Raw genomic sequence first — 15242 nt, 5'->3', positions numbered from 1 at the left:
ATGAAGTTTTTAATCCCCTATAAATATAATCATCAGTTTAACTAAAGCAGAAGTGAAAGTGTTCCAGTCCAGATCATGTAACCAATCAGAGAGTGAGACTGAAAAGCCCATTTGCATTGTCAGGGTGGAGTGATTGTGATCCTCTCAGAATAGAGCAGCTCTGTCTCCAGAGACCATGTTCAAACCCCAAGAGCTTTATTTGACATTTACTGCTACATCAACCTTCTGAAAAGCACCTGCATCTTCATCTGTTAGTTGAATGATGTTGTCAGACACAAAGTGAACTTGTTGAGAAGCTTTATTGAATGTTGCAGCAAACACAGCAGATTGAAAGATCACACACACACACACACACACACACACACACACACACACACTCAGTTTCAGTATTGAGTTGTAAATCACTACAGCTGCAGCACTAGACTCATGTGAATCCTGCCTGACACAGGACACTCAGATACGGCTCATCTTCAGGAGAGAAACATCAGCACTCAGAGCTCTTGTGGAACGAGACCTCATGAGGAGCTCCATCATGTGTTACTCTGCAGACGTACAGCTCTCCCTCTTCCCAGCGTGCTTTGCTGAGGGTCAGGACGCTACTGCGGCTGTAGCGGCCGTCCTGCTGGCTCTCTGCGCTGGTCAGAACCCCCTCGGTGACCTCTGACCCGTCCAGTGTCCAGCTCACCAGCGCCCCCTGTGGAGAGTAAGAGCTGAGCAGGCAGAGCAGTGCGGCTGAGTCTCCAGAGATCTGCAGAGAAGAGGGCGGCAGCAGAGACACTGAGGGCTTCACTGTGGGACCAGCTGCAGGAGACACACACAACACATTCACACACACACACACACACACACACACTGCACTGCACAATCACAGCATAGGAATAATGCTGCTCTAGTTTTAGATTAAATCATTATAAAGCTTTTGTACATATTGTATTATACAAGTATTTTAATACATTAATTATGCACTGCTATATACATTAAAATGCATGTATGATGTAATCAATAAGTGTAACAGCAGTTATAGCCAGCAGCCATATCACCCTGTAGCCCAAGACTGGTTGCCCACTGAAGCTAAGCAGGGCTGAGCCTGGTTAGTACCTGGATGGGAGACCTCCTGAGAAAACCAGGTTGCTGCTGGAAGAGGTGTTAGTGAGGCCAGCAGGGGGCGCTCACCCTGTGGTCTGTGTGGGTCCTAACGCCCCAGTGTAGTGACGGGGACACTATACTGTCAAAAGAGCACCGTCCTTCGGATGAGACGTTAAACCGAGGTCCTGACTCTCTGTGGTCATTAAAAATCCCAGGATGTCCTTCGAAAAAGAGTAGGGGTTTAACCCTCTGAGGTCTGAGCTGTTTTCTGGGCCCTGGAGGTGTTCTGACATGCTCTGACATTTGTGCTTTTTTCAGTTATTTATAAACATGTTAATGACAAAGGTGTAAATTCACTCTATATAGCACAAACAGGGCTACCATAATATGCGACCAACATGAATGTATATGTTAGAATTTTTAAGAGAATAATGTTTATGCGTGGTTATTGAAAAAAATAAAAATGAAAGTTGCTGAAATGAGGCCATAAAACACATACTAAAAATGTGTAAACAAGACTTTTGACTAATGGATGATGTTGCATATTGTTTTTTCTTCAAAATTATGTGAAAATCATCCTGCCTAATCGTTCACAGAACACAATACATTGATTTAAACTTTGCAAGTCAGTTTTTTTGTCAGAAGAGGTTTATGCGTGGGAGTGGTAATGCCCTATCAATATTAATGAGATTCAGACCAGGGGTGTGACATAGACACCCCCCTATGGCTAATGGGCCATTCAAGTGAAGCAGCCTGAACAAAGAAGTAGAGGAGATTCAAAGGTTTTGTTTTTCAATCTGTTTTATTGTAATTCCTCTATGTGGAGGAACTAAATGTTCTAAATTTGCTCTAAGCAAATCAAATGTGAGCAAAATAAAAAAATAATCAGTCTGCTATAAACAAAGCAATGATAAACGATAAACAAAAGTAAAGGCAGGTATCTCACAGTAAATGCTCATGCCCCGTTGATGCGGGCTCTAAGCAAATCAAATGTGAGCAAAATAAAAAATCCTGAAAAAACTATCACAGGTTATAAAAAAAATATATTAAGCAGCACAACAGTTTCCAACATTGATTTTAAAAAATAGTCATCATATCAGAATGATTTCTGAAGGCTGGTGGTTAGTGGAAGTTGGTCAGCAGAGCACACACATCTGAACACAGTCACACATCTTTATGCCACTCCTGAAAACAGTTCCTGTTTAACTGAAGACATAAGTGAACATTGCATGCCTGGCATTTCCATGGTGTTAATTGTCTTTTACCACGCACTGCTGTGCAATGCACACAATTGCGGCGACCAACTGTGGCAGCATCCCTGTCATCTGATGCCAGCTCAGCTCCTGGAACCGGCACATGGTCACTATTGGTCCGTTTTAGTGCTGTTTTCTGTGACACACCACAGAGCTCTGTTATAAGCTGCTCCATAAACTCTTTATGGGACAAGTTACCATGTAGCTCTTTGTGCACAATGAAAGAGTTGGTGGAAGCAATGTCCAAGAAGTGTAGAAAGATCTTTCTGTACCACTTCATGGTTTTGTGTTGTGCAGTGTAGTACTGTATCAGCTGATCTGACAGATCCACACCCCCCATGTGTTTGTTGTAGGCAGTCACAGGTGCAGGACATGGAAATGTCTTTGTCCTCCATGTATCTTGTGTTTTCACCCTCCTCTGTGCAGTGTCTCCTGAATAAGCAGGATGGATAGTAGAACAGACAGATACCTCTCGTGTGTCCATCCACTTTACGAATACAAGAGGTCCATCCCGAACCCACCTGATGGATCCCCTGGCAGATTTTTTAGAGAGTGAATTAGCTGCATTCCGAGGGCAGTCCTTCCTGTTGTCCCTGTAAGTCCCACATGCACCAAACTTCATTGCAAACAAGTCTTTTAGGAGCTTTGGACTTGTATAAAAATTGTCCATGTACACATGGTACCCAGAGCCTAAAACTTTACAGTCTAAAAGAGATGTTACAGCATCATATGACAGTCCATGGCCTGTGGGAAAGCTGTTCTTTCCGGTGTACACAAAAAAGTCCACAGTGTATCCATTTGATGAGTCTGCAAGAACAAACAACTTGAAACCCCATCTGGTTGGTTTGGCTTTCATGTACTGTGTCATACCTGTGTGTGCTTTGCATGCCACCATTCTTTCATCCACAGCTAAGTTTCTTTTAGGATGATAGATGGCTTTACAAGCATGACGAATAGTGTCCATGAGAGGTTTGACCCTGAAGAGACGGTCATGTTCAGCTGTGCCCCTCTTTCTGTCATTATACATATCTGCATCTGGGTGACTCATGTGCACATTCCATGAAATGGTGCGGTATCTGTCCCGGGACATAACTGTAGCTGGAAATGGTACAGAGAAAACACTGCTTTGCCGCCAGTAGTCGCTGATGGAGCTGACCTTCACCATGGCCATGTAGAACAGCAACCCAATGTATCGGTACATCTCACTGATGCTGACATCAGTCCATTTATATTTGCAGCCCTTTGTAGTTGCCTTGGCAGCTTGAGCATTTGTGTTGTGGCACAGAGTTGACACAGCACTTTCTGAAAAAAATTGTTTGAATAGACTCATGGGCGAATGTGAGTCAACAGAACTCAGTTGTGGTCTAGGTTCCCGTGCAGGACAGAATTGCACAGTCTGCGGTACCATGTCAACATCAGTCTCTGTTTTCCATGCCAGAGTTGACTGCCTGTTGCTTGCCTGCTGGTTAGATTTGGCTCTCTTCGGGACAGGTGCTTGGACATGTTCATTGTCACATCTGTAAAAAAAAAAAAAAAACAAACAAACACGTGAGCATGCTGATAACACAATAAAAGAACTTGTATTATCATTATTATTCACTAATGGCCATGGATAAAAAAAGACAACTGTTTTTGTCATTTCACACAAGAATAGGTAGGCTACTTTTATATTATTATGATGTAAACACAATTAGGCTACATTTCATCTGTAAAATATTACGTATATGTACTTACTCAGTATGATTCTCGATCGCACTGAGAACTGAACGACACCTGCGTGCCCCTCTGCGAGATGCTGGAGAAGGAGAGCTTGAAGCAGGCACGGCGTTATGGGTGGGCCTGACGGGCCTAGGCCCACCCACTTTTCAACAGGCCCACCCAAAACTTTTCTTCTTCTTCTTCTTCTTCTTCTTCAAAAAAAACGTTTCATATATTCTAATTTTGTCAAGAACTATAAAAAATCGTAATAATTTGTGCTAAAATAGTCTAAATGTTTAGTTTTAAAAACCATTTTAAAAAGCTGGTTATGTCTATTTTTATGTTTCTGCGCAAATTCAGCAGTCAGTGGTTCGGGTTTGTTCCGATCACAGCTCGTGAGTGGAGAGCGCATTTCTGAATATTCCGCTCTGCTCGCTCATTCCGCAGGGCCGCTCGCTCAACCCAGATGTCCTGTTGCCTGGTTCGAAAAAATGTGGAATAGGGCTGACTTAAAAAAAATTTTTTTTAGCGGACTAGTCGTTGTCCATTTAAGCCATTCGTGGATAAATCGCCCCTGTATATTATTTGAATTATGCTACTTAGGCTATATAGCCTACACAGGATAATGATAGTTTACGTCAAGCGCACGACCGCACGCTTGCTAGCCACAAAGAACCGGTAAAAGTCATGATTATGAATGTGTCTAAAATAGCAAGGAGGAGACATTTAATTATTTATTAATAAACTGGTGTTTTATGTGTCGCTGCAAAGATGAAGTTGCTGACGATGCTGACTCGCCATGAACGCGAGAAAAATGCACATTTCATATGGATTTCATAATCAGAGAGCCTATTTCTTTTGGTTTTGAATATTTTCGTTTAAAAGTAGACATTTCAAGCTTTCTATAATAGATAGCCTATATTTCTGAAATCTGTGAGGCACAAGCTGAGTTTCGGCACCCTCCAGTTCACGTGCAATGCAAGTGATCATGCCGGCGCCTTATTACATTGTCTGCTATATATTTTCTTATTATTAATTAAATACAGGCAATTGATTGGTAAAACATTGATCAAAATTAAGATACAATTTATACAAAACGAAAATCTTTTAAAAAAAAGTCTTTCTACTAAACAAAACTCAATGAAGTGGTCAAAATCATGTCTTACATGTCATGTCTCCAGACATATTTGCGCATCTCATGATGTATCATATCTTTCTCGGCGACCAGCGCCGTTGCTAGGAGGGCGCCAGCGCCTCTGCCTCGCGAGTGGATGATAGCCCTGAAGACAATGGTACCTTTAGTGGTAGTATACCTTTAGTTAAGTTATACCTCAAGACTCAAGAGTCTTCGTAACGCACTAAGAGACAACGCCAGGTTTGATGCGTAATGGAGATTACAAAGCGCTCTTCTTTGGTCAGAACCATGGAGAGCGATCGCGGATAGGTCCGTCCTATGCACCGACACTTTTTACAATGCAACAAAATATTTAAAGAGCATCAAGCTATTAAAATCTATATTATATGCACAGATAATATAACAGTATATTAGTCAGTAATTTTTATTAGGTTAAACAGTGATTGGATAACGTTTTTAATTTAAGGCCCACCCACAATTGGTCTGGCCCATCCAAAACTGAAATCCTGGCGCCGTGCCTGGCTTGAAGCAGACACATTCCTACAAAAAATTAAATTAAAATAAAACTGTTAGCATACATTATTCAAAGTAAACTGGTGAGCAATTGATGGTTATGGACCATTGATGGGCCATATAGACCGCACGCATTTAGTGAAGCACGCAATAAACGGATCGTTCGCGAACGACACATCACTAAAACATTTACACAGTCTGTATTCAAAAACATCTGCAGCATGATAAATACTGTCATAGGCCAACCAAAACCAGAACATTTATATAAAAATATAATGTATTTAGACAGTATCACATATTTTACCGGAGGCTGAAATAGTTGCACTAAACCACATATAACCTATAAGCAGATATTCGCAAACAATCTACATTATGCATAATGCAGTATTTTAGCATGAATCAGTGTCATAAGCTAATCAAAACTGAGTGAAATATATTTAATATACAAATATGTTTAAAGAGCAATATCACATTTTAAAAAAAAGTTTACACTTGAGCATATAAGTTCCACGGATGTTAGGGATATTGTAAGGCAATCGTTCCTGTAAGTTGTCAAAAGCAAGCCAAAACTAGGGAAAATATAGTCTAAAAATTCAGAAATTAAATATATATAAAGTTCTATATTATCAGAAAAGGAATTATATAACAGTAAACAACTTACTCTGAACTTGTATCCTCTGCGGGATCAATTCGCTCTTGAAAATGCTGCCGTTCTTCGTCTGAATTGTCCAGAATCATCTGAAGAGCGTCTTTGCCGGAGAAACGAGCCATCGATCCTCTCTAAACACGATGAATTATCAGTGAATCTGAGCTGATGAAACTTCGTGTTTTCAAGGCATTGATCGGGGGGCGTGTGCGAAGCAGAGATTACCTAGTTACCATGTGAAAAGCGCCGGGGGCGGGGCGGCCTCAGCTTATTACAGATAATGAGGGAGAAGGAAAAAAACGGCACCTCTCCTTGCTTTCAAACGGATTACATGAGTTGAAAACATTTGTTTTTTATATTAATTACTTCACTTAAAAGAAGAGAATGTCAGCTTCATAAAGACATATCTCACGTGTCTGTGTGAAAAGTATTCGCTGAGTTACAGATCATTTTCGGACGCGTTTCAGAATGACAGAGAGGAGGCAGAACTCGCATCATGTTTATTTTTCTTTATTTGGCGAAAAGCACAACACTTTGTTTTTATTGTGAGTATACACAAAAATAATACACACTTAACAGGATCGATTGATGTAAAACACTAGCATATAAAATAAAAAATTATATATTTTTTTTATTTTTATTTTTCACTGATAGTGAAAAAAACGAGCCTATCGCGCCGGCGCGATAGCCGACCTCAGGGGGTTAACCCCGGCATCCTGGCCAAATTTGCCCCTTGGCCCCTGTCCATCATGGCCTCCTAATCATCCCCATATACTGATTGGCTTCATCACTGTCTCCTCTCCACCAATAAGCTGGTGTGTGGTGGGCGTTCTGGCGCAATATGGCTGCCGTCGCATCATTTACATTTATTCATTTAGCTGACGCTTTTATCCAAAGCGACTTACAATTGCTATATATATATGTCAGAGGTCGCACGCCTCTGGAGCAACTAGGGGTTAAGTGTCTTGCTCAGGGACACATTGGTGTCTCACAGTGGATTCGAACCCGGGTCTCTCACACCAAAGGCATGTGTCTTATCCATTGCACCACACCACCCAAGTGGATGCTGCACATTGGTGGTGGTTGAGGAGATTCCCCCATCTACTGTATGTCAAGCGCTTTAAGGTCTCAGATAAAGCGCTATATAAATGTAACGAATTATTACGAATTATTATTATAACACATATTATCTATTCATTGATCCACCTTTATGAAGAACAACCCTTTTGAGATGAAACAATGAAATAGAAAATATTATAATGCATTTTAGATTTGGTTACAGTTATTTATGATAAGATATAAGGCATTGTAACACATTATGAAACACTTTATAATGCATTAAATTCTTTAAGTAAAGTTTCAACAAAATATGTTATAATAATTATCATTAATAAATGTTGTTCTTGTTTCAACTTGTTTTAAATTGTATGTTTATGAATATTATAAGAATTAAATAGACAGACTTACTGAACACTAATTATAACTGCAGTTATAACACATTATAATATTATGTATTCATTGTTACACCTTCAAAAAATTATAATACACCAAAACTCATGACAAACAACCAATTTTAGATGTAACAAGGAATTTGTAAATATTATTAAACATTTTAACTTTGGTTTCAGTTATTTATGAAAACATATATGACATTATAACATACGCTATTGATACCTTTTTTTTAGCATTTTAACTTTTAAAATGATGTTACAATAATTTATGAAAATATATATATGGCATTAAAATCCACATTATGAATACATCTGATACCTTTATAATGCATTATACATAAAGGCTTCAAGTAAAGTTTGCCACAATATCTAATAATCATTATTATTAATAAATGTTGTTCTTGTTTCAACTATAAAACTCTTTCTGAAATCTAAATTGTATTTTTTTATTAGGTGATTAAATAGACAGACTTACCGATCAACAGTTTAGTTCCTCCACCGAATGTGTACCACAGTGATACAATCTAATGAAACGCTCGTACAAAAACCTCTATTCCACTCGAGTGAACACACACTCCAGCAGAGAGAGAGAAACAACACTTCAACACACTGATATTAGAAGATCCTCAGCTCTTCTCAACACTCACTCATTCAGATTTGACTAAATGCTTTCTGATATAACACTGTTTAAAGAAATATATTTGATGAGCTGTGACCTCTGAGGTGACCTTTGACCTCTTTGATCATGGATGATGTTGTGGAGTTTCTCATAATGATGCTTCTGTTCTTCATATGCAGATCAATCATCATGATTCACAGAAAAACCTGCAGCTTCAGACTTCAATCTTCAGTGAAAATCTCTTCAAATAATGAGTTTATTGAATATTAGAGCCAAAGTCAATAGAAAGTGTCAACAATGAAAATATAAAAGGTATTTTGCATGTTCTACACAGTCAAGCATGTTTTCATATTCAAGGTCTGTTCTAAAAGTATCTGGACTGGTTATGAATCTCCACACAAGATCATGAAACGTGAACAAGCTCTAATATGTCTCCATCTTTAACAGCCTGTTTCTTCTCCATTTGATGATTTCAGACACACATGAGGCTTCATGATAGATGGAGTGACACCATGAACTCTGATTAGAGATTCACAATCAGTCCTGATACTTTCTGAACAGACTCATGATTCATGATCTTACTTTAGTGATGGCGCTTCATCTAGTGGAAGTGTAGCAGTGATGATGGTCACATGACTGAATATGGACACAGAGATGGACGTTCATCTGCACATCCTCAGTGTCTCAGGAGTCACAATAAAAATACAAAATAAAGTCATGATTCTGTAACTCTAGTGTATATTAGTTTGTTCTCAGCACAAGCTGTTGTAAATCCTGCCCACTTCTTTGCATTGTCAGCACATGCTTCAGTGCTCTGAGAGTGTTTATAGTGCTGTGAGTTTAACACTTCATGACTGAGAGCAGAACACAACACAATCTTCATCATCACACAAGACTAAACTACAGCAATGAACACAATCAACATCTTCATCTGGACCATTGCACTGTTTATTCAAGGTTTGTGTAATACAGTTTTTATAATGATTATTAATTATCTTAAAATGTGAAATGTATATATTTGTCATACACTGTATATCATCATATTTATCATTTAACTTTTTATTTGTGTTTTCTTTCAGAGTGTAGAGGACAGTATACTGTAACTCAGAGTCCATCAATACCAGCAGTTCAACCAGGAGAAGAAGTCAGAATAAACTGTAAAACCAGCAGTGATGTGGAGTATGGTTTTCGTTTAGCCTGGTACTCACAGAAACCTGGAGAAGCTCCTAAACTCCTCATATATTATGCAACAACCCGTTATACTGGAACTCCATCTAGATTCAGTGGCAGTGATTTTACTCTGACCATCAGTGGAGTCCAGACTGAAGATACAGGAGATTATTACTGTCAGAGTATACATTGTCCTAGTAGCTGTGTGTTCACACAGTGATAAAGAGTCATACAAAAACCTCTGTCAGTCAGACGTCACAGTGACTGCATTGATACAGCTGAGAGAAACTGCAGCTGCTGATGGAGGATCACAAACTACACAATATCAAAGCTTTCACTGAATTTATTCATTATTATGATGTACTAAGTAAACATATAATATTATATCTCTTACTAAACTGGACTAAAATGTGTAGAAAATGTGAGTGGTGCTTGTTCCTGTAAAACTTATTGTTCTTGTAAAGCCACTCCATTACAATTTCCCACATAGAAAGACACACTTACGAATGAGACTCTAAAATTAAAATGGTTAAATGTACAATTATTTAAAGGAGCTATATGTAGTTTTCAGCGGCCTCTAGTGGTGACGTTTCAGATTGCAACCAATAAGTTTACAAGCGCGTGCTTGAACTCATGTGTGAGCACTCTGGGTACCGGCCAGACTGAGATGCAACACACCAGAGAAAGCATCACACAACATTCTGGAAACTCAGCTAAACTCCCACTGCAACGTCACAATAATAGTCTACTTTTATCAGCTTGAAGTTTAACTAATGCTCCATGCTCGTACCATGATAACCTTACATTGACTGCATTTAGCCTATGTAGTAATGTTAGCTTACCTGTCCAATAGGATGAAAGCCAACTCTGGGTCTGTTTTTATACCCAAAACAAAGCGGAGGTTTCTCCATGATTCGAAAGCCCTGCCGATGTTGATCCATGTTTACATCCGAAGTTGATACGATTCACGTTTGGCCTGACGAGCTTCAGCAGATAAAACCTGTTTTTTTAATCAATATGTGGAGTTTGTGTTGGAGTCTGTGTTGTGCTGGGAGCAGGTCGTTTCTTAGTGTTAGCACAGGGATGGGCAACTTCGGTCCTGGAGGGCCACTGTCCTACAGAGTTTAGCTCCAACCCTGAAAAAATCACCTGCCTGTAATTTTCTAGTAATCCTGAGGACCTTGATTAGCTTGTTCAGGTGTGTTTGATTAGGGTTGGAGGTAAACTCTGTAGGACAGTGGCCCTCCAGGACCGAAGTTGCCCATCCCTGTGTTAGCAGACATGTCATAAGTTGTATAAGTCGTAAGTCCATGTCATAAGTTGCAGTGTCGTCGCTGTTGAGTGCAGAGTCAGTAGACGAGGCGAGAGGCTCGGGAGTGCGCATGCAGGTCTCAGTCACGTCACTGGATTTTATGGTAAATCCGACCCGGAGCCTTCACATAGAAATAGGAATACTTGCTTTCAAAGGTAATAGCAAAACCCGCAAAGTGGATCATTTTAATGTGAAATTACAACCCCTTCACACACAGGCAATAAAAAAAGGATTCATTTTAGTAGAAAAACTACATATAGCCCCTTTAAGGAAAATCTAATTGTCACGGTGTGGGTTTTGTGTCTTGTTCCTTGTTAGTGTCTGTCATATTATTCCCTGCTTGTCATGTGATCCTGCCATGTGCCTTGTCATGTTCAGTTGTTCCCCGTTATGTTGATTAGTCTTCACAGGTGTTTCAGTTTACCACGCCCCCTTGTTATCTTGTTTAGCTTGTGTTCCCTGTGTATATATACCCTGTCTGTTTTAGTAGGTGTCACGGAGTCCTTGTGTATTTATCACGCCACTTCTGTTTGTTCTGTGTTCCTGTTTATGTTCTTGTTTTGGATGGATTATGATATCGACTATTGCCTGGACTGGATTTTGAGTAACGGATTTCCCTAATTAAACATAATTTCTGCAATTGGATCTTCTCCTGTGTTTTCTGGTGTGGATCGTGACACTACTAATCACACTGATGCATATTAGAGGAAGTTTGTGGTTTTTAATACGTTCAATAAATACTTCCAAAAGAAAAGGGGAAAGAATATCTGAGAATAGTTGGTATAATTCTGCTGTAATGCCATCATTGCCAGGTGACTTGTTACATTTGAGATGTTTTATGGCACCAGCTACCTCTTCTAATCCTGATCACAAAAATCTTTTTCTATAGCACTAATTGAATTTACACTTTTTAAAGAGTCTAAGAAGAAAGTGGCATTATCAGCACAATAGCTGGATTTGTAAAGATTGGCAAAAAAGTTATGACAGAAGTGAGAAATGGTTTGACAATCATCAGTAACAAGACCATTGACGCTCAAGTGGTGAACTGTGTTACGCTTACCCCGCTGTCTCTCAAGATTGAAAAAATAAGATGAGTTTTGTTCACCTTTTTCTAACCACTTAACTCTCGACCTGACAAAGGCCCCTTCTGCTTTGCGTTCATAGATCTCATCTAATTTATATTGTAGACTAGTCAATCGCAATCTCTCCTCAGGTGAGATCCTGTCAGGAGGCACCATAGAAAGAGAGGTGATTTCAGACACAATTTTCTCCTCTGAAATTGTTTAGTTTGGAAAGCAAATATATTTTGCTTATTTAGATATTTACCAACTTCATATTTTAGAAGTTCACAATATCTACCAAAGGCTCCTTCCTTTTGTGCCAAATCCCAATGTACAGAAATATTTTTTTTAAGTTCTAATTTAACTGAATCGTGCCTTAAGTGAGAAATATTCATTTTCCAAAAGGAACTACAATGTGGCGCTACAAAAGAGGAAAATCTAATATTGATAAAAATTGCCTTGTGGTCTGTTAGGGGAGTAACAAGAATATTTACTAAAACATTCTCCTTTGGTATGTTACTCGTGACTAACCAAAAATCTATGCGAGACTGCCTTGTACCATTTTTATTACTCCAGGTATAAGTATTTTGATTTGGGTGCGTCTCCCTCCAAACATCAACCAAATTGTATTTTTGCATAAAGGTTTTCAAAGCATTACTAGAAGATCCCGATTGCTTAGGAGGCCATCTGTCGACCAAGTCATTTAAAGTAATATTAAAATCACCACCCACCAGTAGGAACGCCTGTGGATACTTCTGAAACCAGAATGAAAGTCTATCATCTAAAGACTCAAAAAGTTGGTCATTTTCTGTATTAAGGTTGTATCCATAAATATTAACCAATATAAAAAATAAATTGTTCCAAGAAATAAGTAAACATATAAAATGACCAAAAGGGTCTGGAAATGCCTCCAGAACATTTCCAGAAAAAGTGTTCTTTAACGATGTTACCCCTGCAGATCACTCAGAACCATGAGCAAACCACAAATCATTATTCCACTGTGATCTCCAGAATTTTGTGTCATTAGCAACAGAATGTGACTCTTGAAAAAAAAACGAATTCAGTTTTAAGTTGTTTTGCGAATAAAAATAAAGCCTTACTTTAAACAATTTCTCTCAACCCCCTAGTATTAAGAGAAACGAGTGATAAAGAGATAAAAGAAGAACAAAACAAGTAGTACAGAAGAACAAATTATCGTCCAGTAACTAGAAGAAAGTATATCACTTGTCAGAGCATCATCACTTTTTAACGATAACTTTTTTTAAAAAAGCCTTTGAAAAGTCTGCAATAGACTCTGTGCACTGCAACCAGCAACTTCAAGTAAACAGCAACTTAAAACTTTACTGGAGAGTCTTTTAGTTTAAAGGGAAAAAAACTCGAGAACCATCACTTGATGGAAAAAAAGGATGTTAAAGACAAACAGATTCATATCTTAATTTCTCCTTCACCGTGAATAAATGCACGAGCTCCCGCGAAGAAAGCCGTTTCCCTGCATCCCGAGCCTGTTTCCGGGAAAACACATCCACGGTCGCAGACTTGCGTAAATGACGTAGTTACGTATTTGGATTTCACATTGAAATTGTGACTACATTTATTTAACCTAATAGAAAATTATCTGATGGCAAGAATCTTTGTTTTAATCACAGTACTGTTTCTTCAAACTAAAAAAAAAAAAAAAAAAAACTGTGGTGGAGTGAGTCTTTCTAGTGGACAGAGCACATGATCACTTTTAAATGAATCCACCCGCCTCGAACTAGGAACCAGTGCCCGTGTGCATACAAGCACAGGTTTAAAAGAGCAAAAAATGCCTAAATGAGCAACCTAGATCTCTTGAACAGACATCTTATTTTCTACTAATTGCATTTATTAATCAAAATAGTAAATTGATGTCTGCAAATACACAGCAGGGCTGATTTTCAAGCTGGTCTCCCAGATAGCAGACCAACATTGAATCTACATTGAATCAATGTTAATGCATTAACCAAAAGATCATTGAATCAATGTTGAAATTTAACATTGATTTTTCATCAGGTTTGCACCCTGAAATAATGTTATTTCAACAATGAAAAATCAATCAATATGGTCATAAAATCAATATTATTTCAACCATAATTAAATCACTTATTTAACATTGAATCAACATAGAAACAATATAAAATCAATCTTGCTTTATGTACAGCAAGATTCTATGCTAGTTTATCATGCTTGTTCTGTGCTTGAATTTTTAAATGACTCCTTTCAGACAGAGACCATGTAGGGTTGCAATTAAATATGGTTTTTAATCAAAATGTCATTCAAAGTAAACTACATCCTTCAGTTTACAAGCAAATGTATTTATTTATGAACTGAACAGGAACAGGAAATATCACTGAACAGGAAATATCACATTCAGAAAACAAATGGCATTTTGTGGTGACAAAAGACAAAGACAAAAACAGCGCAGTAAGTTACGGTAAGAAAGAATTAAACATTACTCTGATAAATATTTCAAGTTCAATTTTATTTATGTTGCACATTTAGAACAGACCAAAGTGTTTTACAGAAGAACAACATTAAACGATATAGCATGCATTATATATTAATTATATATATATATATATATATATATATATATATTAGGGCTGTCACGATGTTAGATTTTTCACACCCCGGTTATTGTGGCCAAAATAATTCACGATATCGATATATCGCGATATCTATAGAATCTATGGGGGGGGGGGGTAGTTATCAGTCAAATTAATTTTTACTTTGTTTATATAGTTTTTCTTTTTTACCCAACAAACAAGAATACTGATAAACACAAGGCACATGCATTTTTACTTCTTGCGTACTCAATCTATGGCACATTTTTGTGTAGGAAGACAAGCATGTGAAGTTTATCTGGTTTCAAACTGAAGCCAAACACTGTCTGAAGGTTTCCTGAAGAACTGAAAAGCTCTTAAACCTGTTGTTGCACTGGCGCCAATAAAGTCATGCAGATAGCAGATTTGAATAAAAAAATCAAGTGCAAATACAAAAATAAGATGAGTAAAGAAAACGGGGTTCTTAATTTTAATAATCACCCTTTATTAAATATATGAACACAGAAACCACCTGTTAACAGTTAATGTCACGTTTCCCATTCCATGACTCGTAAAATAATAGCCGCGTCGCGTCTATGACAACTCGAGGTATCGCACACCGGACGCGCACTTTCTCAGTTTATGGCCAGCAATATCATTATGTTTAAGGACATTATGGAATTGAGATAATGTCTGTATTATGTTATGATTATACTGTACAATTAAATACAATAGTT

At 38.2% G+C, this 15242-nt stretch overlaps 1 gene segment (V, D, J or C); it reads right to left on the bottom strand.

Annotated features, from left to right (window-relative positions):
- Positions 1-281: 281 nt before the first annotated feature.
- On the bottom strand, positions 282-8589 carry LOC311282758 (immunoglobulin lambda constant 7-like). The segment is given in 3 exons: positions 8518-8589; positions 8258-8306; positions 282-801 (listed from the first exon to the last, which is right to left on the bottom strand).
- Between the last annotated feature and the right edge of the window lie 6653 nt (positions 8590-15242).

The sequence above is a fragment of the Rutilus rutilus genome, assembly GCF_951802725.1.
Source record: "Rutilus rutilus genome assembly, chromosome: 23".
NCBI lineage: Eukaryota > Metazoa > Chordata > Actinopteri > Cypriniformes > Leuciscidae > Rutilus > Rutilus rutilus.
The sequence above is the reverse complement of the archived record's forward strand: the minus strand, read 5'-3'. Positions and strand labels throughout refer to the sequence as shown.